This window comes from Pinus tabuliformis, chromosome 8 (assembly GCF_031772625.1).
Source record: "Pinus tabuliformis cultivar Carrire ecotype Pingquan chromosome 8, CPIR1, whole genome shotgun sequence".
Classification (NCBI taxonomy): domain Eukaryota; kingdom Viridiplantae; phylum Streptophyta; class Pinopsida; order Pinales; family Pinaceae; genus Pinus; species Pinus tabuliformis.
Genome location: NC_142294.1, coordinates 613256973 through 613279809, shown reverse-complemented (window position 1 = coordinate 613279809; position 22837 = coordinate 613256973).

Genomic DNA, 22837 nt, shown 5'->3' with positions numbered 1-22837 from the left:
TAAAAATTCAACATGTCAAGGGAATTATTTAGCAAAGATACAAAATAGAGAGAACTGGTATGAGAATGATGTTAATCCCTCATCTTTGCCATGATTATGTCTATCTAGTTAGTGACAAATGAGTGATCAATTTCCCAACAGTAGGCATCTACTGTAAATGCCACTCCAAAACTAGGTTATGAGACCACAAGGACGAAGGAGGGCTATTGGATTTATTTCTCATACATACCAACCCACAATACTAAAAAATATATCCACAACTGGACACCAACAATGTTTTCCCTCATTGAAATCTTCTCTAGGTATCTCACTCGACATTCAAACAATGACAGACCTCTTCCACTTAGGAAAACATAAATAAAGGTAATGATCTCCATTGAATCTATCCCCTCTAGTTCCATAGCATTGGCATAAAAAAATTTAGCTCCTAGTTGCTCTTTGGTAATCCCTTAAATTCTTATACCTTGGCTAATTACAGTGATGAATCAGACAAGTGGATAATGTGATTTCAAATATACCGTAGCTCATTTGCAGTGAACATTAATTTAAACAAGTGGGTAATGAGATTTCATGTTACTTACTCTACAACTCTCTCTTCAAAGTTTAAACACAATGCTTTCCTTCCATTTCCACCACAACACCTCTAGTTTGGCACAAACTCACACATCTTTCAATATCAATGGCTTCTTGGGCTAGTTATATGAAATGGTAGTTATGGAGGCATGTGTTCTTTCGACATGAGGAAGAATGTAAGAATGACAAGGAAAGAACCTCTCCAAAAAAAAACATATGTTATGCCTCCGATGCATGAGGATCATGTGTCTTCCATATAACATTTTGATTTTGTACTTGGAACATATGATCAACAGGGTAGGTTAAACAGATTTTAATATTTTATGGTCAAAATATAGAACCTTTACAAGGGATATAGGGCAGCAATGATATATTGGGTTATGAGAGGAAGCCCATCCTTTGATAAGAAAACAAATGTGATGCTTTTGTATGGGGTTTGTAGTTAACTCATGCTAGATTTTTAGGTAACTCCCTTCTAGCAGCTCCATGTCAAGGACCCTCTTTTTGTTATAGAGAGACTTATCCCAGGCCAAATCCATCTCTTTTACGCAACTTTCTATCCAAAGCGTGAGATTGTAGGATAGCTTCTGTTTCAGCTTTAGATGAATACCCTCTATTTAACAGTGGGAATTCGATGCATTGAGGATTCTCTTTTACTTGGCTCCAAATCTTTTTATTTCTTCTTCTTAGCATTGTGATATTCATGCTTAGATATTTTTGAGTAGGATTAGTTCTTGCATTTATAGGGGCAACCTTTGAAATCCCACTTTATACTACCACTTATGAACTAAGAAGTTGCGTTGATGTAATTTTGGTCATTTCTTTGACATTAAGTAACCTATCCTACCTTCTCAAGGACTCCATTTCCTCTTCCTCTCCTAGATTCAGCTCCTGTGTTGCTTCTCAAGGAATATTTTTGGTGCTTATTATGGTTTTACAATAGTTAAGCATAACATTCAACATTCAAAAAAGGAGAAACCTCTTCCACTTAGCAAAACACAACTCAAGGTCTTGATCTCCATTGAATCCATTCCCTCTAGTTCCATAGTGTTGGCATAAATAATTTTAGCTATTGTCTGTTCTTCGGGTATCCTTAAAATTTGTATACCTTGGCTCATTGCAGTGATTAATTAGACAAGTGCATAATGTGATTTCAAGGATACATTATCTCATTTGCAGTGAACATTGATTTAAACCAGCTCAAGAAAAGATAGAAAGGATAGATCAATGCCTTAGAATTCAGCCTCTTCGAGGGGGCAACCTCCTTTACATTACATAAATAAACAATTCTTGGATGATTCAAATGACAAAACCTCCTTTCTATATATAGGAGTCTAAGGAGTCACAATATAATCCAGCTGACCTAACAATAATAATATAATGCCACAAAAATAACAATAGAGGGATTCTATGGGGCACAGAAATAAAAATATGGGGGTAATAGGGGCACAACAATATAAATAAGGGGTATAACTACAATAGTAATGGGGTAATCACTAGTATTATGGGGACCCAACATGCCCCTCTCCTTCAAAAAAGTGTTGTCGTCAACGCTTGAGTAGTTCTGGATACTTTTGCATAAAATTCTCATCCTCCTATGTGGAATCTTCAGCGATAAGTTCTTCCACTTGATAAGATACTCTGAAATTGATCGATTTGGTAGTTGTTGAGTTCTTGTCTCTGTGACTGCTTCCGGATCCAATATAATTTTTCCTTCCTCGTCAAGTTTTGGCAATATTGTTTGAATTGGGAACTTGTCGCCTATAACCTTATTTAAACATGAAACATGGAAAATTGGGTGCAATCGAGAAGCTACATGAAGCTTCAATTTGTATGCCATAGTACCAATCTTTTGCAACACCTTGTATGGACCATAATACTTTGGTGATAATATATTATCCTTCTTAGCTTGCTTTAGGGACATTTGCTTATATGGTTGTAGCCGTAGATATACCCAATCACCTACATCAAAACTTCTTTCACTGCAATGTTGATCTACCTGTTGTTTCATTCTATTTTGTGCCAACACGAGGTTATCCATTAAGAGTTGGAGAACTTGTTGTTGATGTTCGATGTGATGTTCCACTGCCTGAACCATAGAATTTTCTCTTAAATATGATGTGATGGATGGTGGTTGATACCCATAAAGTGCCATACATGGGGTCATTTTTGTTGTTGTATGGAAGGAAGTGTTATACCACCGTTCAGCCAGAGGCAACCATTTGACCCATTGTGTCTGTTTATTAGATACAAAGCAACGAAGATATCCTTCCAAACATTTGTTTACTATCTCAGTTTGCCCATCAGATTGAGGATGATAAGATGAGCTATGAGCTAACTGAGTACCAAGACAAGAAAATAATTCTGTCCAAAAATTTCCAGTGAAAATGGGATCTCTGTCACTTACAATAATATTTGGGTTTCCATGTAGTTTTTGAACTGATTCCATAAATGTAGTAGAAACTGTGCTGGCTTTAAATGGATGTGATTATGCACAAAAGTGTGCATACTTGGTAAGTCTGTTGACTACCACCATGATGACACACTTTCCCTCAGACTTGGGTAAACCTGTGATAAAATCCATTGAAACCTCCTCCCAACGTTGGCTTGGAATGGATAAAGGTTGTAATAGACCCGGTGTCTTAATTGTTTCAACTTTATTTTGTTGGCAAACCAAACATTCCGCCACAAACTTTTGAATATCTGATTTAAGGTCATCCCAAAAAAATTCCTTCTTAACCCTGTGGTAAGTTTTTAAAAATCCTGAGTGCCCTCCTAAGGGAGAAGTGTGCAATTCCATAAGAATCTTTTGTTTTAGCTGGGAATTCTTACAAAGGTATAAGCGATCTTTGTACCATAACGAATCATTTTTCTAGCTAAATGTATCAGAAGTACTGGAATCTTGTTGTAGCTTTTGAATGAGTGCCCACACTTCTTCGTCATTCTTCCATTCCTCCCTTGCTTCGTTTATCCAATCTGGTTGGATAATAGAAATGTCACACAACAATGCTTCCACATCCTCATCCTTTCTTGAGAGTGCATCTGCCACCACATTTTGCTTCCCTTTTTTGTAGATGATTTCAAAGTCATAACCCAACATCTTTGTGACCCACTTTTTTTGCTCTTCAGAGGATAATATTTTTTCTAAAAAGTATTTAAGGCTATCATGATCCGTTTTTACCTTGAAGTGCCTTCCCATTAGGTAGGGTCGCCATTTCTTAAGTGCATGGAGTATTGCCAACGTTTCCTTCTCATAAATAGCTTTGCTTAAAAACTTTCCCTTGATTGGACAACTTTCAAAAGAAATGGGTCTTTCATCTTGCATTAGAACAACACCAATTCCATTTCCTGAAGCATCACATTCCACAATAAAGGTTTTTGTGAAGTCCGGTGTAGCTAAGACCGGTGCTTGGCACATTGCCTCTTTAAGATGTTCAAAGGCCTTTGTTGCTTCCTGAGTCCATGAAAATGAATCTTTCTTCAATAATGTTGTTAGAGGTGCTGCTATTCTCCCATAATTCTTAAAAAACTTGCGATAATACCCTGTCAACCCAAGAAATGCTCGCAGATGCTTTATGGATGTGGGGATTTTCCATTCCTTAATGGCTTTAATTTTGCTAGGCTCTACCTCAACTCCTTCATGAGATACAATATGACCCAAATATTCCACCTCCTGGACTCCAAAGAAACATTTGGATCTTTTTTCATATAATTGTTTCTCCTCCAATAGTTGTAACACCCTATCAACATGTTCAACATGATCCTTCCAAGACTTGCTATAGATTAGTATATCATCAAAAAATACTAACACAAATTTTCTAAGGAATGGTTTGAAAATTGAATTCATCAAACCTTGAAATGTTGAAGGTGCATTGGTAAGGCCAAAAGGCATGACCAAAAATTCATAATGACCCTCATGATTTCTAAATGCTGTTTTCAGAATGTCTTCAATCTTCATTCTGATTTGATGATATCTCGAACGAAGATCCAACTTGGTGAAGTAAATTGATCCATGCAATTCATCTAGTAATTCATCAATGACAGGAATGGGGAACTTATCTTTAATAGTGAGCTTGTCGAGCTCCCTATAATCTGGACACATGTGCCATGATCCGTCCTTCTTGTGCACCAATACTATTGGAGCTGAGAAAGAACTTTGACTTGGTTGAATTATACCAGCCTCTAGAATTTCTGCAACCATACGTTCAATTTCACTTTTTTGGACATAGGGATATCTGTACGGCCTGATGTTTGGAGGAACACTTCCTGGAATCAGATGAATAGCATGATCATGATCATGCATAGGTGGGAGACCTTTGGGAGTCTCAAATACCTTGGAATGATTGTCCAAGAATTTTTGGAGATCTGGAGAAATAGATGATTCCAATGTGGAAACATCTAGCGAACATAATTGTGCAATTACACCTCTTTGCTCCTTTTTTAGAAGCTTAGTCATGCCATTAGAGCTGATTATCTTCCCTGGTTTCCCTGCAATACCCCTTAATTCAACTTCCTTTCCTTCCGTAGAAAATTTGATGAAAATTTCTTGAAAATTAAAAGCTATTGTACCCAAGGATTGTAGCCATTGGACTCCTAGTACAACATCAGCACCTCCCATTGGAATGGAAAGCATTGGGCTAGTCAATAAATATTCTCCCATGGATAGCTTGATATTATGGCACTTTCCAGAGAAATTTATTGTTCCTCCATTTGCAATCATCACTTGACACTCTGGTGCTGGATATAGGAAGCAATTCAATTCTTTTGCTACCCTACAATGAATAAAATTGTGGGTGCTTCCTGAATCAATCAACACTATTACCTTTTTCTTCTTGATTTGTCCTTCTATCTTGATGGTTTGAGGAGTGGTAATTTCTGACAATGCATTACAAGATATGGTCGGATTTATTTGTTCTTCATCTAGGCTTTGTTCCTGGAGTATATCCTCTTCTTTTGACCTTTCTTGCTCCTTTTCTTCTTCCTCTTCACAATCTATGTAGAATAATTTCTTCTCAGCACACTTATGACCTTTTGTGTATTTGCTATCACAACTGTAACAAAGCCCTTTTGCTCTTTTTTCTATATTTATTTCACCTTACAAAGTTTCTATGTGTTTGTCTTTATGCTAGATGAAGATCTAGAAGAAAATCTAATGATCGCCATAGTTAATGTTCTTTCATTGTGTTTTGATTTTATTTTTTCTAAAGAAAACTAAGAATATACATGACTATAAGAGATAAATTTGGTGTATATATGATGTTGTTGTAGTCTCTACAATTGCTTTTATTTATTCACAATGTAATGTCATTTGGAAATGTGCTTATGCTCATGCTAGAAGGAAACTTAGTATATGTTTTCTTTCCAATATTCACGATTAAAAGAACATAATAAATTATTTTGGGGTGCCCTTTTCTAACCTTGATTAGCTATTATTGTGAGTTGTACACTTGTTATCATTCTTGTTCATTTTGTTACACATATAATGATGCGAGTAGTTATAATATTTATAAATTCATATTTTCTTCAATAATTTGAAACTGTGATAACAAATTTTTACTTTATTTTCAGAAACCATGGACTATGAATCTACTGAGAATTCAAAGGAGCATCCAAGGAAAAAGGAATTTCAAGAAACAGAATACCAAATTCTTTAAATGGTATGACAATTTTAGTTTATACTTTGTTACAATGGTTAGACATTGTGCTAATAACTGGTTGTTGATTAATAAAACCCATGGAAATAGCCTTAGGATTGGGGTTTTAATGAGGACAACCCATACTAACATGGGTATTTTTTTTCCAAGTAATTTTAACTAGGTGATAACTTTTGGTGTCATATAGTAAACTTGCATAACATATGTACTCATTTATTATTTTTCGTGTAAATGGAAATCATGTATTATAAGGTTGTTTAATACTATTATTTATTTCATGTCTTTCATATTTTTCTTTCTAGAAACTGTGGAAACTGTTGTGCATGAAATTTGAAGTAAAGTAGCGAAGAGAAAAAGAAAAACAAGTGATATACAAACGATGCCCCCTTCAACTGGTATGGTGCTTTTATATTTAATGTATTGTTTTAGAAATGGTTGGATTAGGTGATTTCTTTTCCTAGCAATTTTACCCAGGTGATAACTTTTGGTGTCATATAGTAAACTTGCATAGCATATGTACTCATTTATTATTGTGCATGTAAATGGAAATCATGTATTATAAGGTTGTTTAATAATATTTGGTATTTCATGTATTCCATAATTTCTTTCTAGAAACTGAGGAATTTGGTGTGCCTGAAATTCGAAGTAATGTAGTGAAGAAGAAACAAAAAATAAGTTATATACAAATGATGCCTCCTTCAACTAGCATGGTGGTTTTATATTTTATGTACACTCTCGTAGAAATGGTTATATTAGGTGGTTTTTCAATATTTATAAGAACATTATGTGACAATATTTGAAATTATATTTTCATTTTGATTAATGCAATTTTTTTTTTTTGTTATTTGCAGAACTGGTTGGCCCAAAAGAAAATGAAATGTTACAACCATCACTTAAGCAAAAGAAAAGTTATTCAACTCAAAAGGCAGTATCAATAACACCTTCTACTTCTAGTTTGAAATGATTAAAAAATACAATACATATAATAAATATGAGTTTGTGCAAGATTGGTACATCCAAATAAAATTTCCCATGAAACGAACGAGAGATATTAGGAATAATAATTAATTTATATGCTTACAATGAAAATGACATTGACTTTCAAGCGGAAATGATTAAGGAAAATGAGGTAAAATTAATTTAATGTGAAGTGGAGTATACAAATTTTAGACCAGATTTGGTTGAAGCTTCAAGTACTGATTCAACAATTATGATAAAGAATTCAATGTTCAAGTTGGATAACTATGAGAGCTTCTCTAAATTTGGACTAAATAGTTGTGCAAATCTTTTAAAACGCATCGCCACTGTTCTGAGATATCGCTATGTAAGAAGTAAAAGAACATCATCTGTACTTCTTCATTTACAACTAAAAGGTAAATTTCTTGATAAAATACTAGATGATAAATTTGATTCTCAATTACTTTCTTTGAGAAGAGTATATTTATCTGATTTGGAGGAGAACATAACAGAAAGTGATTTCAAGTGTACTACATAATTTCAAAAAACTAGGAAAGTTGAATTTGAGACAACAAACCTTGCAAATCAATGTGATGAGATTCATGAAGCCTTCAAGCATTGCTACCTATTTTCAAACTCCTTTAATAGAAAAGTGGCTGTTGAAAGATGTAAAGAAGCCCCCAAAGTGTTCAAATTAAGATCACAAGATGATTTAAAATGTTCAAGTATTAGTGAAATCATTCCTAGGAAAATTTCAAACCTCATTGCTTGATCCTCTTATGGTTCCATTTGACATCAACGAGTCTGATACATTGGTCAGCTCTATAAAAATTATAAATGAGACAGACCTAAATTTTGAGAATATCAATTTTTGGATAGTTGATGGTTAACATACCATTCAAGGAGAGGTTTTTTTTTTTAACAAGTCCTAAATATAATGTATCAACAGAAGTGAAGAAAAATATAAAAAATGTAATGCTTGATTCTTGCATCCATCAGTGGAACCCACTAAGGTGATCCATATTTGTTGTCAATTAAATTCTGCAAATAAGGTATTCTTCAAAACTCCATTTATTGATTGTGTGTGCTCGGCAAGACATTTCTTAATTTCCGATGACAAATTAAAGAAAAGGAGGATTGGATGTTCTAAGACGGCTGAAGACAAGGTATGTAATTTGAATTATTTTTACATTTAACATTTTATTATTGTATCTATTTTTATTGTAGATAAATGACTAAAGCTGATAATACAAGTCATATGTTCTCATATTTATAATGATTTCTCATTAGTTTATAACACCTTATTTAGTTTCATTTTTAAATTGAATTCTTATTAGTTTATATTTATTATTTTACCATGTTCATGAGGAAATGTTGTGCTCATTCTTCGACTATCCATTTACAAATTTTTCTAATAAAAAAATTCTCTTATATCTTAATGAACCTATTTTGGATAAATGGGACACTGTTTTTAACTGTTACGAACTAGGCACATTAAAGTGCTCTCCAAGCCAACCTAATTTTGAGAACTACAAGAGAAATAGTCTGCATAGTTTGACAACAACTACTCTTCGGCTCCTTCAGGGATTAACCATGGAAGAAATTGCGTCAGTAGTAGATAAGCTATTGGGTGGGACCATTTGGTTTTCTATTCCACTTAATCATCCACCAAATGCCATAAAATTAAAAGATTATTGTTCTAAATTGAAAACCAACAGAACAATATTGGATGCAATGGTCACATATTGTCAAAGTCATGATCAAAACTTGAATGATATTACTCTTACCACATTCAACATTCTTGAGTATTATGAAATTAATGATATCATATTTACCAATTTTTGTAACATGGTGGAGGGGTCTATTTATTTCAAAGGAACATGTAATACAAAGATAGAGTCCCTTTCTCAACAAGCATGTGAAGTCCTTGATAGAATCATAAATGGATCAAAAAGTGTTCAACAGGTTGATAACAATTTTGAATTTGGTTGTCATTTTGGGGGCCCTGATCTTTTGTCAACACTTTTGCACTCTTTTCCATGTCAGTTGCAACCAGTTTTACCTACTGACCTTGTTGTTTTGGATACAATTGCTTTGAAAAAAGAAAAATTCCACAAGGGATATTATATTGAATTTTTTCAATTTCTTATGGAAAAAAATGTGTTGAATGACTTTACTACAATTCTCTTAGTATAACTTTGGTTTTGTAGTGATGTACGCTAGTCTTTGGAAATTTCCATAAGGAACTCCAAGTTCAACTATAAAATGACTAGTGGCATTTATGAATATAAGTCCCAAAACAATTATAGTTATGGTATAGTTCTTACTGTACACTTCTATACTTTAGAATTAAAATTTTTGGAGGCTATAAAATTCTCTCACACATTTGAAGACACATTTGATGAAAATGATAGAGATTATGACTTCTGGATTGATTTACTAGAAAAACACCAACAATGTAGTGATGCAAAAGTGGTTATTTCTCTTTATGCGAGGAAAATTTTAATCAAGGCTTGTTGTAGATATGGAAGAAGAATTTCATGTGTTGTGCAAATAGAGTCACAAAGGACAATCATGTTAAATAATTACAAATATTTTCAACTATCAAATCCAGCATCCATTAACATCTTGGAAAATTCAGGTACTACAATTCATTTATTTTTTTCTTATAATACTTTGGATACTATTTTTTTCATATTTCTTAATTGCCAAGGTGTTTACTAGAATGAATAATGATGGATATTCTAAAACAGAGAATGATGAAAGTGGGAAGCAAAAAAAAATCAACATAGTGCTTATGTTGTTGAAAAAATATGGAGATGGAAATAGGAGGAGGAGGAGAGGAAGAAGTTATCATACCAGGTACATAATTTGTTTGGTTTTTTCTCTTGATAATTTTTCAATTTATTTAATTTCCATATTCATAACATTTTTGGATGACTATTATAGGGAATTATGAGATGAATGAAATTAATGAAGACAATGACCATGGAACGATGGAGATAGAAATGGGTATTAATCATTGTAACTCTATCTTTTTTATTTTATTATTATTATTCTAAATTATTATTTTTATTATTGTGATTCATATCATTTCATATGTTGATTATAGTTGGAAATAAAGATAATCAATATAATGACTAGGGGACTATCCCACAAAACTACAATCAAGAACAAAATATTATTATGGATGATTATAGATGATTCTTTCTTTTTTATCACTGTTTAATGAATTTTTTTCATTGTCACAATTTATAACATTTTTTTTATGTTTATTATAGTGACAAGCAAGAAGAACCAAGACATTGATCAAATTAAAGTTAAACAAAACTTTAATAAAGAAGAAAGTATAACATCAGGTACTTATAATTTGTCCACTTGTTTTCCTTGTTATTTAATGATTGTATTCATTTTCACAATTCAAAATATGTTATATGCTTAATTTGGAGACACATAAAGGTAACAAAGATGACGATGAGGTGCAATGTTACAAATATAAATATAATGTCATATCGGATACTTATAACTTGTCTTCTTGTTAAATATCTTATTATTCTTCAAACTCTAATGCTTGTAACTACCATAACATTCTATATTTTTATTATAGGAACAAATAAAAAGGATAAAATTAATAATCAAAATAATATTAAAGGTGTGTGTGTGTTTCTTTTTAAAGGTTTCATTACTAATGTTTTTCTTGGTATTGGTATTTGATTGAAGGTTTAATAAGAAGTACAATTGCTATTTGATTGAAGGTTTAACATGTTTACTCCAGGTTCTATCAAGATGATAAAATAAATTATTGTTTCATCTATAAATAGTGCAAAAACCATTCAAGGTAAGTGTATCGTTTCAATAATTTTTTTTAGTAATTTTTGTAACATGAATAAAATGGTTTGACTATATTATTTTCCATTGTGTTGCAGACAAAATAACTGAAAAGAAACTAGTTATTTTTTAACTAAAGGACATTTTTTTATTATCATAACATCGATGATGAAGCAACAAACAAGGGGCATATTGAGAAAACGGGAGCTAATGTTGATTACACAATAGACAAAAAATTATTTTGGATGCACCCACATGCAAAATCGTTTTTTGAAATGTGTTTCAAAATGAATCTCTTGGCATTGCAAATTGGATGACAGCTTTGAAACAAAGCACAAGAAGATTTCTAAAAAAGTTGGTTTCAGAAACATTACAAGATAAACTTGTGTTTAAGTGGACTGCTTCAAACTGTAAACCAAAAAAGGAACTTAAGGTTATCGACAACCCAACGAAATTTATACACACTAAATCATTGAAAAAAGTGTGGGAAATGCATACCCAATATGATGCAGCCAATACTATTATAGTTGATTGTTTAATTGAGAGAGTGAAAGAGAATCGAAAAGAAAATGTGATTCTTGCCCGTCCATTCATTGGAGCAAATCAAGGGGATAATTGGTTGATCAATCAACTATGGAGAATATTGCATAAACTCAACAAGGCTACGAATGTGTGAGCTATTTTGAAGGATGTTCAATTACATTTAGAAGTACCTTAAGATTACAGATGTCTATATCATGCTATTATATGTATAACATCATGAATTATTAATTTTATTTCACAACAATAATAAAAGAATTGTTGATTTGGTTTGTTATTACTAAAAATAAAATATTTTTATTTTCTTTATTTTCGTTGAGATGAATGGTCATTTAATGTTTCCATATCAAAATTTCCCATGCTTCATTTTTTTTACAATGGATTAAATTTTATGTAAAATTAGTAGATAACTGGTCTATTTATTTTAATTGGATCATTACAATTATTTTCTTTAAATGTGGTTTGAGTTATCATTATACCTCTTAGAAATTAGTAGTATGAAGGACGACCGATTACATTCTTATAACCCCTTTTATTCCATATAGGTTGAAAAACTATATTAAGTTGTATGTAGCACCAACAATAAACCTAAAATTTGTACTAAAATAAGCACAAAAAAAAACTAAGGTAGAAAGTCTATAAATTAACATATAATTAATTAGTTTTGAAATTTAAAAATTGTATTATATTGTATGTGAAAATTAATATATAATTAGTTTGTTTACTTGCACTAAACCATTGTAATTATATTTTTTAATTGCGATTAAATAAGTCATTATATGTCTTAAAATTAATGATTTAAATGGTGGGTTAATGCATTCTTATAAGACTTTTATTCCCTACAAATTAAACAAAGGTATTAGGCTGTATGTATAAAGTAAGCATATTATTTGTTTGTTCATTTTATTGTGGAAATTGTATTTGTATTTTGTGATACTTTGAACTCATTGTAAAATTACCTTTGCATACAAATGGAATAATTCATAATAAATATTAACATCATTTTTAAAATGATAGGTTTTTATGTCCTTCAACAATGAAGTGTTGAAGTGGAGATATATTAATAGCATACATGTGGTTGCAATGCAGATGTAGATAGGAATTACTACAAGTCAAAAGATGTTGTTGATATTTGAAATGGAAGGAGTATTATTCCAACCATACACCAAAGATGAACAAAATTTTCATATTCAAAGAGAACCAGATTGGCAGTTTGGTGATAGGTCCTGTTTTTAAAGGCCTTTTTTAATCAGAAGTATTAAAATGTTTCTTAAGAAATTATGATGTCGCAATATGGACATTAAATGTCACTGACAAGTACATCTGAAAAGTACTTGAAAAATCAAATATTGATATAGAGGACTTTAAATTTGCATGGGACAAGTCTCATTGTCATTTGCAAGCAAAATTGGAAGCAGGGAGACAAGACAATTTTATGAGAAAAATTTGATTGATGTGTGGTCCCAATATGGAGATAATTATGAAGAATCAAATGTATTGCTAATGGATACAGAAAAGCATACTTCTCAATTCATCGGATATCGATCAAACCACAACTTCATAAAATCATATACAGGAAAAGAGTAAGATACATAGCTTATGCAAGTTTTATTCCCCTTTCTTAAGACACTTCATCGTATCAATCAAACACGAGTACATTGAAATGTTCAATAGAACTTGTACTTCATTGTAGTTCATGGAGATAATTTCCTTTATAAATTTGCTGAAAGGTACATTTTAATTTTTCAATACGCTTTGGACATAGTTTTTATTGAATCAATTTGTATGATTTTATATTATTTGAAATATATGGCAATTGCCAATTATATTAATATGTATATTTCTTATTATTTAGAAATGTTTTTGCAATGACATTGTTGTATTGATTTTTTTCTAAGATGTGTGTGTGCGCATGCATGTGTCCTTAAATGAATTCTTTGTCATTCAAATTATCTTCCATGAACCCTCGATGCATGTTATTTTTAATGATTTATGTTTACTTATATGTATAAATAATCATATATAAATGTGAAATATAATTTTGAAATAGAACTCCTTACAAACAGAGGTGCTATTCTTACTAAAGAAATTATAATAATTTACTTGATAAATGTTATGTGCATTATTCACTATTCACAATGCATTATTCTTTTTCTTTTGGTAAAATAAGAGTGGATCCTTCTGTTAACCGCAAGAAAGATTACATATGTTTCATGGCTTTACGAAGCAAGGATCAACAAGGCTCACCCTATGAAGGGTAACCAAATACATAACCAGAAACTAACCCCAAACCATCTAAAATTTCATGAGATATGATGATCATCAACACTCTCATCTCGGCAACACATGCCCCTTTTACCCTATTCATGGACCCAAAATTATTGTGAGCCATTGGTTTATGAAAGTTTGGGTCTATTTTGAAAATTAAGCTCCGATTACTCGTGGAACTTGGCGATTGATTTGACGATCCTTCGCGATTTCGGAGTGGAAACCTGCACGGTCTATAATTTCCTTTTTGGACCTAATGAGGATTATAAACCGTTAGACTAAAGAGCATTGGGTCCACTTTTGTGGTTAACCATCAATTACTTTTCTGCCCGATGTCCATTAGATTACACAGGCTACCAATATCTATCGTCAATGACCCACGAAGAAACCAGTTGTTTACTCAGTGCTTCTCCCCTATAGAAAGCTCTGTTTTCAACATTTATCTTCTCCCTTTTTTCCTTTTTTCATTTTTTTGAATTTAATGGTTAAAAGGACTTACACTTCCACTTTCTCCTGCTTCAACTAGTCTTCCTTCTTGTTCAGTCCTAATAGTTTAGAATTTTTCCATGTCTTTGACAATCCTCACATAATTTCCCCAAGGGTATCGATTCCCATGCATACCTACTGTAGATTTCCTTGCAAATCACTCCTTCATTCACCAGATGGTCGGCTAGCATATTGGATTTTCTCCACACATGAATGAAGCTAGTTGTTATTAGGGTTTGTAGGTGGGAATGAATACGCTGAAACACTTACAAAATTATCTAATGTTTTGATACTTTTCCAGGTGCTTTCCCATTTCAGATCTTCTTGGCTGCATTAATAACCAATTCCGAGTCCGTTTCATTGATGACATTATGATAATTTGACTCAATTAGTATTTCCAGGCATTGCTCTAAGGCCATGATCTCCGCAGTCTTATTTGTGGCAGTTCCCGATTTACTATAAAAGATGTCCTTTGTGCACCCCTGCTCATCTATGATGACCCCACCAAAACCTGCCTTCCATGGGTTTCCTTTATAGGCTCCATCTATGTTAATTTTAAAGAAACCAAGAGGAAGAGGTTGCCAAAAGTCTTTACCAATGTTTATCCATCTCACATCCTTGTGTGTGCTCTGGGGAACTATCAGATGGAGACCCAACTACAGTAGTATATGAGTGTCCTGGGGCAAAGTCAGGTTCTCAGGAGGTCTCCCAGACAAGGCACCAACAGTGTCTTTGAGTTGTCTTATTATCTATGCAATAGCGTTCCGGGTTGACCCTGTTTTTCCCTTGAAAATCCTGCCATTGCATTCTTTTTAGATGTCCGAGATTAAGAAGCCTAGAACCAGAGTCTAAGAATTTTTGATGATATTGTTGCTTGAGAAGTTCCTTCTCTAATTCCTCAAAGTGTTGGTGATACTGAGGCCATCCCTAACAGTTTTCCTGAAGACCGAGGCCCAATGAATCCCACAATGTTGAGGTGAAGGGGCAAAGGTTGAGTAAGTGTTCCATCGTCTCCTCTTGTGTGCCACACAGATAGCATTTGGACAGGCCAACAAAGCCTTTATTCACAAGATTTTTCCAAGTTAGAATTTTCTTTTGTTGAACTAACCACATGAACAACTTTATCTTCATCCAATGTGGGTGCTACCAGAGGTTCTTCCATGCCTTATCAAGGTTTTGATGATCGAACCCTAGGGCTTTTTGTTCGGCTTTTTTTAGGTTAAAGTTACCTTCTGTGTTTCTTCCCCATCTTAGTTGGTCAGGCGAGGATGAAACCAAAATCTTCCTTTGTTCCAAGTCCATAGCAAGAGAGCTTGCATGTGCTTTCAAAGGGCTCTCTTCCCTGTAGCCTAGATCCTTCCATATTCTCCATTTGTCGTTGTTCCTTACTTTCTCCCACAAGTCACTTACCATGCATAAATCTTTTTTTTCTGTGTCATTCTTGAGATCAGTTAGTTCTTCCCTAACCAGGTTTAGTTCTTTCTTCCAGTTTTCCTCCTAGAATCTTGTCAGGTTCCCATCTCGGATTTCCCAGAAGCTGTGCTGCTGGAAAATGCCTCTATTTTCCCAAGCATGATTCAAAATATGGGAGCCCTTGATAAGCCTAGACATTTGAATATTATCTACTTCTTGCCAATTTCTTGCATATTTCTATTTCCAAAGCTTGGCCCATGGGGTTGCCAATTCCTTGAGCCACCTCCACCAAAGCTTTGCACCTGAAACTTTGCTAAGGATTTCGGGTCATGAAGCCTCAAACCTCCATGGGCCTTAGGTTTTCATAGCTCTTCCCGAGCTACCAAAGCCCACTTCTTTTACTCTTCCCCTTTGCCCCAGAGAAAATCTCTTTGAATGTTCCTAATTTGTTGTAAAACTCCTTTAGGAATAGGAAGTGTGGACATTATGAAAATGGGTATGGTCTGCTGGATAGCTTTTGTGAGCACAAGGTGCCCTACTAAATTTAAAGATATACATGTCCATTTCCTAACCTTATCCTGAGTTTTGTTAATGACCGGCTCCCACACTCCCTTGCTCAGAGGTTTGTCTATGAGGGGCACTCCCAGGTACTTTGAGGGTAACTTATCCCTTTGGAACCCTAGAATTCTGGTAAGATTTCTCTGAATAGCAATGTCAGTGTTAAAAAAGAAATTTTTTTATTTGTCAAGGCTTAACTCTGTACTAGCAACCATAGCAAAGTCATTCAACATTTGTTTAAAAGCTTTGTCCTCCTTGACTGTGGGAATGCCCTCTAGCATAGTGTCATCTACAAATTTTTGGTGTGTTGAGATCATTCCATCCCTCAGCACTTGCCGTTTTTATCACTCTGCCTAACCCTTCCATCATGAGCACAAAGAGGAAGGGGGACATCAGATCTCCTTGTCTTAGTCCCCTAGAAGGCATGAATGTTCTTGAGCGCGAGCCATTAAGAAGGATTGAGAAACTCGTTGTGGATACAATGGCCATAAACCATCTAATCTAATTATGGTCAAAACCATAAGCTTTCAACACTGCCCTGATGTAAGACAAACTTAGCTTGTCATAAACTTTTGCTAGGTCAAGCTGTATGATCATACCAGGTTGCCTGTTTCTTTTAAGAGAGTGTACCATCTCATGAGCTTGTATGATATTATTGAGAATCTTTCTTCCTTCCACATAGCTAGTTTCCTCCTTTGATATGAGAGCTGGAAGAAGGGGCTTGATTCTGTTAGCAATTACTTTTGAAATAATTTTATACACCACATTACATAAAGCTATGGGTCTGAATCTTTCCGGTGTGATGGCTTTCTCCTGCTTTGGATTCAAAATTGAGAACCTTCAAGACCGATCTAGATCTTCTTGAGTCTTCCACCACCTCAAGGATGTCTTGTTTGACTGTTTTCTAGCATGCTTTGAAAAAGTCCATAATGAAACCATCGAGGCTAGGAGATTTCCCATTTTTCATCTTGTTGATAACTTCCCTAGTCTCATCTTCAGATACTGGCCTATTGAGATTATGATTGTCTTCCCTTGTGACAAGCTTAGGAATATACCTTGTGAATTTGTTAATGAACTGTACCTATCTAAGAAAGTCTCCTTTCCAATGCTAAGGAAGTGTTGTACTAGGACAGATTCCATTTCTTTGTGGGTGACAATCTCTTTCCCTTGAGAATCTTTGAGTTTTAGAATTCTATTGTGCGACCTGTGACTCAAAGTTGACTTGTGAAAAAACTTTGTGTTTCTTTCCCCTACTTTAATCCACTGTACTCTCAATTTTTGTCTCCAAAAAATCTCCTCTTGCCTACACCTATCATCCCATTCCTTCTAAAGAATATCTGCTTGAGATTTCCTTTCCTCGTTAAAGCCCTTTGTGATCATAAAATGATTAATCCCCTGAAGTTTCTGTTCAAATTGTTTTTTGGCTTCGAAAATGTTACCAAACTATTTTTTTTTCAAATATTTGAGTTTAACTTCGATGTGTTTAAGTCTTTGTTGTAGCATGAACATTTTGGTGCCTTGAAAGGGCAATTCTTCCATCCACCATTTATCAATATTGCTGGTGAAGTCAGGGTGAGAAAGCCACACATTTTCAAACCTGAAAGGTTTGTTCCTCGATGTGCCCATAAAAGTGGCTTCAAGCTAGACTGGTCAGTGGTCTAAGCCTTCAAAAGGAAGGATTGATGATGACATGTCAAGGCCTATGAGAAATAGGTCCTCTAACATCATGAATCTGTCTAGTTTGGAGGCAACTTGGGAAGCCCCTCCTCAATTGTTGTTCTAGGTAAAGCTATTATTTATTGTCTCATCATCCACTAATTTCATGTTATTTATGAACTTCTGGAAGGAAATGGAGTCTCTGCCTAGTGTTCTGGTGCCCCCTTTTTTCTCTATAAGAGATTTGATAATATTGAAATCCCCTGCCAAAATCCAGGGTATATCACGATATCTATGTCTTAACTCATCAAGGTAAGTGAGAAGCTTGAGTTTGTCTTCTAGTTTTTGAGGACCATAGACATTTGTAAACATGTAACTCTCCTTATCACCGACTAGTTGTATTACTAGTGAAAGATACTTCCTGGACACTTTCGCGTCTAGGATTCCATGTTTTTGGGGATCCCAGAGTGTAAGAATCCATCCTGTCGAGTTGCCTGCCTTAACCTCTAGATACTCATACGTGATCAACCATTTGCCATGTATTTCTCTAACTTTATCCATCAATAATTTTCTTTTCCTGAATGAAAGCCATGTCTGGTTTTCCTTCTTTTATTATATTGCTGAGATTTCTTTGTTTCCTTTTACTTGCTAGGCCCCTAATATTCCAGGTTGTGAACTTCATTAAGAAAGGTTTGTAAAAGAGTAACTAGTGAGATATTTCAACTTACCTGAGTTTGTCATGAGTTTTCCACATTCTGTTAGTAGCTCATTCTATCTTTTCCTTCCTCTTTTCCTACCCAGGTTCTTGGAAGAGTTCCTCGGTGTATCCTCCTTTGTCTTCGACCCTCTATTTTCTTGGCTTTCATGGTTTCTTTTGACTCCAGAGCTTTTATATTGGGATCTCCATAGGAAGAGTTTTTGAATGCTATCAAACTCCTCTTTTGGCAGGGAGTCAACTCCTTTGGTAATGCCTTGCTCTAGAAAATTTTCTAGATCCAAGTTTTCCTTCTCAAGAATCTTCTATAATTCATGATCCTCTATTCCCGCCTCACTTAGGGTCATCTCATGGTCCCTACTGAGCTCCACACTACTCAGTAGATCATCTTGTTGGTGGCTATTTTCTGGTATGTCCTCCATGCTGGTATCCCTATCCTTCTTATTGGTCTTAATCTCTAATTTCTGGTTTTCCCCATTGTTGCCAATTTCTTCTTATAAGATTTGAAACTATTATGGCTTTGTGGTCCATCCTTGTTACCTTTCTTTTGGTGCCGCTTTCCTCCTTTCCCCTTACCCCCCACCTTAGAGAAACCCTCGAGATCTTTTCTTGTGGTGGTTTTTTTGTTGCTTTCCATTTTGTTTAATGGATAATCTTTGTATAGGTGCCTATGTTCATGGCACTTACGGCACCTAAATGGGACGTGCTCATAGTCCACTGCCTGCACCCATTCCTCATCATAAACTTCTAAAATGATATTGTCTGGGAGTGCCCCAGATAGGTTGATTTCCACACAGATCTTAGCGAAGGAAGTGTATTTGAATCTTAATGTTGCAACTGATATCTTTATAAAATGCCCAAGTTTAATGCTAATAGCCTTTAGAGACTCTGACAATCAATAATCTAAAGGAAGGGAGTAAAGTCTTATCCATACTGGTACTGAAGTGAATGTTTCTCATTCTGGGACAAAGTTCATCACCCAAGGTCTCATGTACAGGCCTGTAGCAGCGTAAAAATAAGGTCCTCCCTTGAACACTCGGTCTTTATCCTTTAAGCTCGTGAACACCACTATGAAGAAACCCATGGATCCAAGGTGAAGGTTTATTTCTCCTTTAGGTTTCCAGTGGTACCTTATCCATGCATGTAAGGGCTTTTTCGTTGGCCAGGTCCCCATAAATTTGCATATGATCATGTGTTCTGCCATGTGTTCTCTGTGCACCTATAGCAATGGGTCACTTAAAACGACCCGGAGAGTGATAATTGACTTGGGTTTGTAGCCCCCTGTCGCCCTCAAAGTTGCATCTTTCTGAATGCTGCCATATTTCCTCTCTCCCTGCTATATTCCTCATGATTTTCTCTTTGTTCGTGAGTTTGAATTTTTTTCATGTTGGTGTCCTCAGTTATCCCCTCTATTGGTTTCTTGGAGTGATGTAGATCAGTTTCCTTGTTTTTATTCCCGACTATGTGATTGTAGGAGGGAACAGAACTCCCTCCTCTATGACCCGCCATGGTCACCAACATCCAACCCTAACTCAAACCCTAGATCAGAATTCTGCTCCACACAGATAACGATTCAATCCCCCTTGTTTAATCACGAGACACCGCTATTCACAATGCATTATTCACTATTAAGGCTAATGAGAAATGTGTGATAGATAAATGATTTGATCTTTTTGAAGCATAAGATATGTGATTTCTGAGTCAATAGTTTTCATAAATTTATATGCTTAAATCGATTAATGGTTGTAACTGCAATCATATCATATTGAAGATCAACAAGGCACAAAATCATTTATTCACTATTTACATATAAAATGCACTAATATGAGTGCATAAATGTGATATGTAATTTTTGAGATAAAAATATATTGTAAATAATTTTGCATTTCTTAAAAAAACATATATATGATTATAATGATTGATAAGTGGATTATCAAGGTTTGATTAGATACTATCATGGATGAATTATGTCATTGATCTTTTTGAACCCTAAGGCATCTAATTTCATTATTTAAAGTTATTTTTTTGTAAATTTGCATTTTAAATAAACTGAAATCCTATCACTTGAGCTATAATTATATTATTTACTTCTACTTAGTTATGTCCATTAATATGAGTGTATAAGTGTGATTTATAATAGCCATATACTATGATGCATTTTTTCGAAAAATAAGTCTTTTAATTTCTTGATAATAAGTATTAAGTGGACTAGTGATGGCTCATAAGTGAATACTACTCGTTAAATTGAAGGGCATTCAATTTTTCACCTATTATTTTTTTTTTCATATATTCTGGAATCAAATATTTGTATATGAAATCATCTCATCTCATTTAATTTAATAAGGAATCCATTTATTGACTTTTATTCATCTATCACGTAATTTATTAAGACTGTATTAATCTCATATTGTATTGTTTTGAAAAAAATATCTATGAAAAACAAAATTCTCTTCTTAATAAAACATGGAATAATTAATTAACAATGTGTTAAGTGGACCATCTAGACTCATTAAAGAGATAGGTCAAAAATGGTTGTATTTAAACTTTTTGCACCTAATACATTGGCTTTCCCATCCATATTAGCATTTTGTCATATTTTCAATTCTTAAATAGTTTATTTGTGGTTTAAATAATTTCATAGAATCCAATATGACTTGAAGAATTCTATTTGGCTATATGCATTGATAAAAGTTCATAAATGTGATGCATTTTTTAAATGTAACTCTTAATATATATATATATATATATATATATATATATATTACAAAACAAATTATAATTAATTGATAATGAGTTTAAAGTGGTCTATATAAAACCGTTTATCAACTTTTATTTTCATATCATGAGGTTTAATATAAGTGTGTAAATGTTGCACTTTTTTTTTTAAATAAAACTGCATGTAATATGAAATGTTTTTGCTAACAACACATGGAATAATTAATTGATAATGAATGTTAAGTAGATTGTTAAATTTATTTCAAGGTATGAGTCATACATAAATGTATTTAAACTTTATACAACATATGGCATTTGATTTTCCCAAATTTATTAACATTTGGTAAATTTCAATTCTTAAATAAATTATTTGTAATTGAAATAATCTCATAGAAACCAACAAGACAAGTATGTATTAAATTATATTTAGTATGTATCTATGTATAAATGGAATTTATTTTTGAAATAAAGATCTCAATGTAACTAAAAATATATTTTTTAGAAAATTAATAATTTAAAATCAATTATTTATGACTTCTAACTTGTTTATTTTATTTTGAATTGACAACCTTTTCTAACTATGCATTATTAAATCAATTATTCCTATATGTAACCATGTCATATAAGTCAATAAGTCAAGAAAGCATTAATTGATTTTTATTTAACTATCATGTGGTTTAATATGTGTATAAATGTGAAATTGCTATTTCTATAATATAAAACCATGTAAAGAAAATGAATATTCTAATAAAACATAGATTAATTAATTCACCATGAGCATTAAGTAGACTATTTAAGCTCATTCAAGAGATGGGCCATAAATGGATGCCTTTAAACTCTTTTGATGCAGCCTAGGCCTCTCCCAAGCCACAACTACCAGGATCTTTCATTCACCATGCATGTAAAAGCTTGATTCATGAATTGTAATCTCATGAGTAAACAAAAACCCAGCTTGTTGTCATCCAACGCTATAAAACCCATAATTTTAACTCACGGTGCTCTTCATACAACTATTAAAAGAAACCCTGACAATGCGTACTCATTCATTTCCTATAGCTCTCTTATCACAAAGGTTATCTGCGCTCTCATGAAATCCTTTTAAAGAAACACATAATTATTGGATTTACTCACGCTGCTTATATGTATCCATAGTATACATAGACATCCACGCACGTTCATTTAACAATTTGGATATATATATCCACGGCACATTCAATTCAATTGAAGGGTTGATTACATACCACACCGCCTTATCACTGACAAGGCTCACATATAGCTCGCTGTTCTTTTGTTACTTCTGGACAGTATACAACATACAGTGGTTATGTATATCACCGTTTGCTGCCATTTAAAGTCGATGCAATTCAGCCGCAGCTCTTTCTCATTGGTTAATAAACCGGCGATCGTGATGGCTTCTATGCTGGACTCGATCCTCCTATACTCGACGTTTAATCTTACGCCTGATCTGTAGATA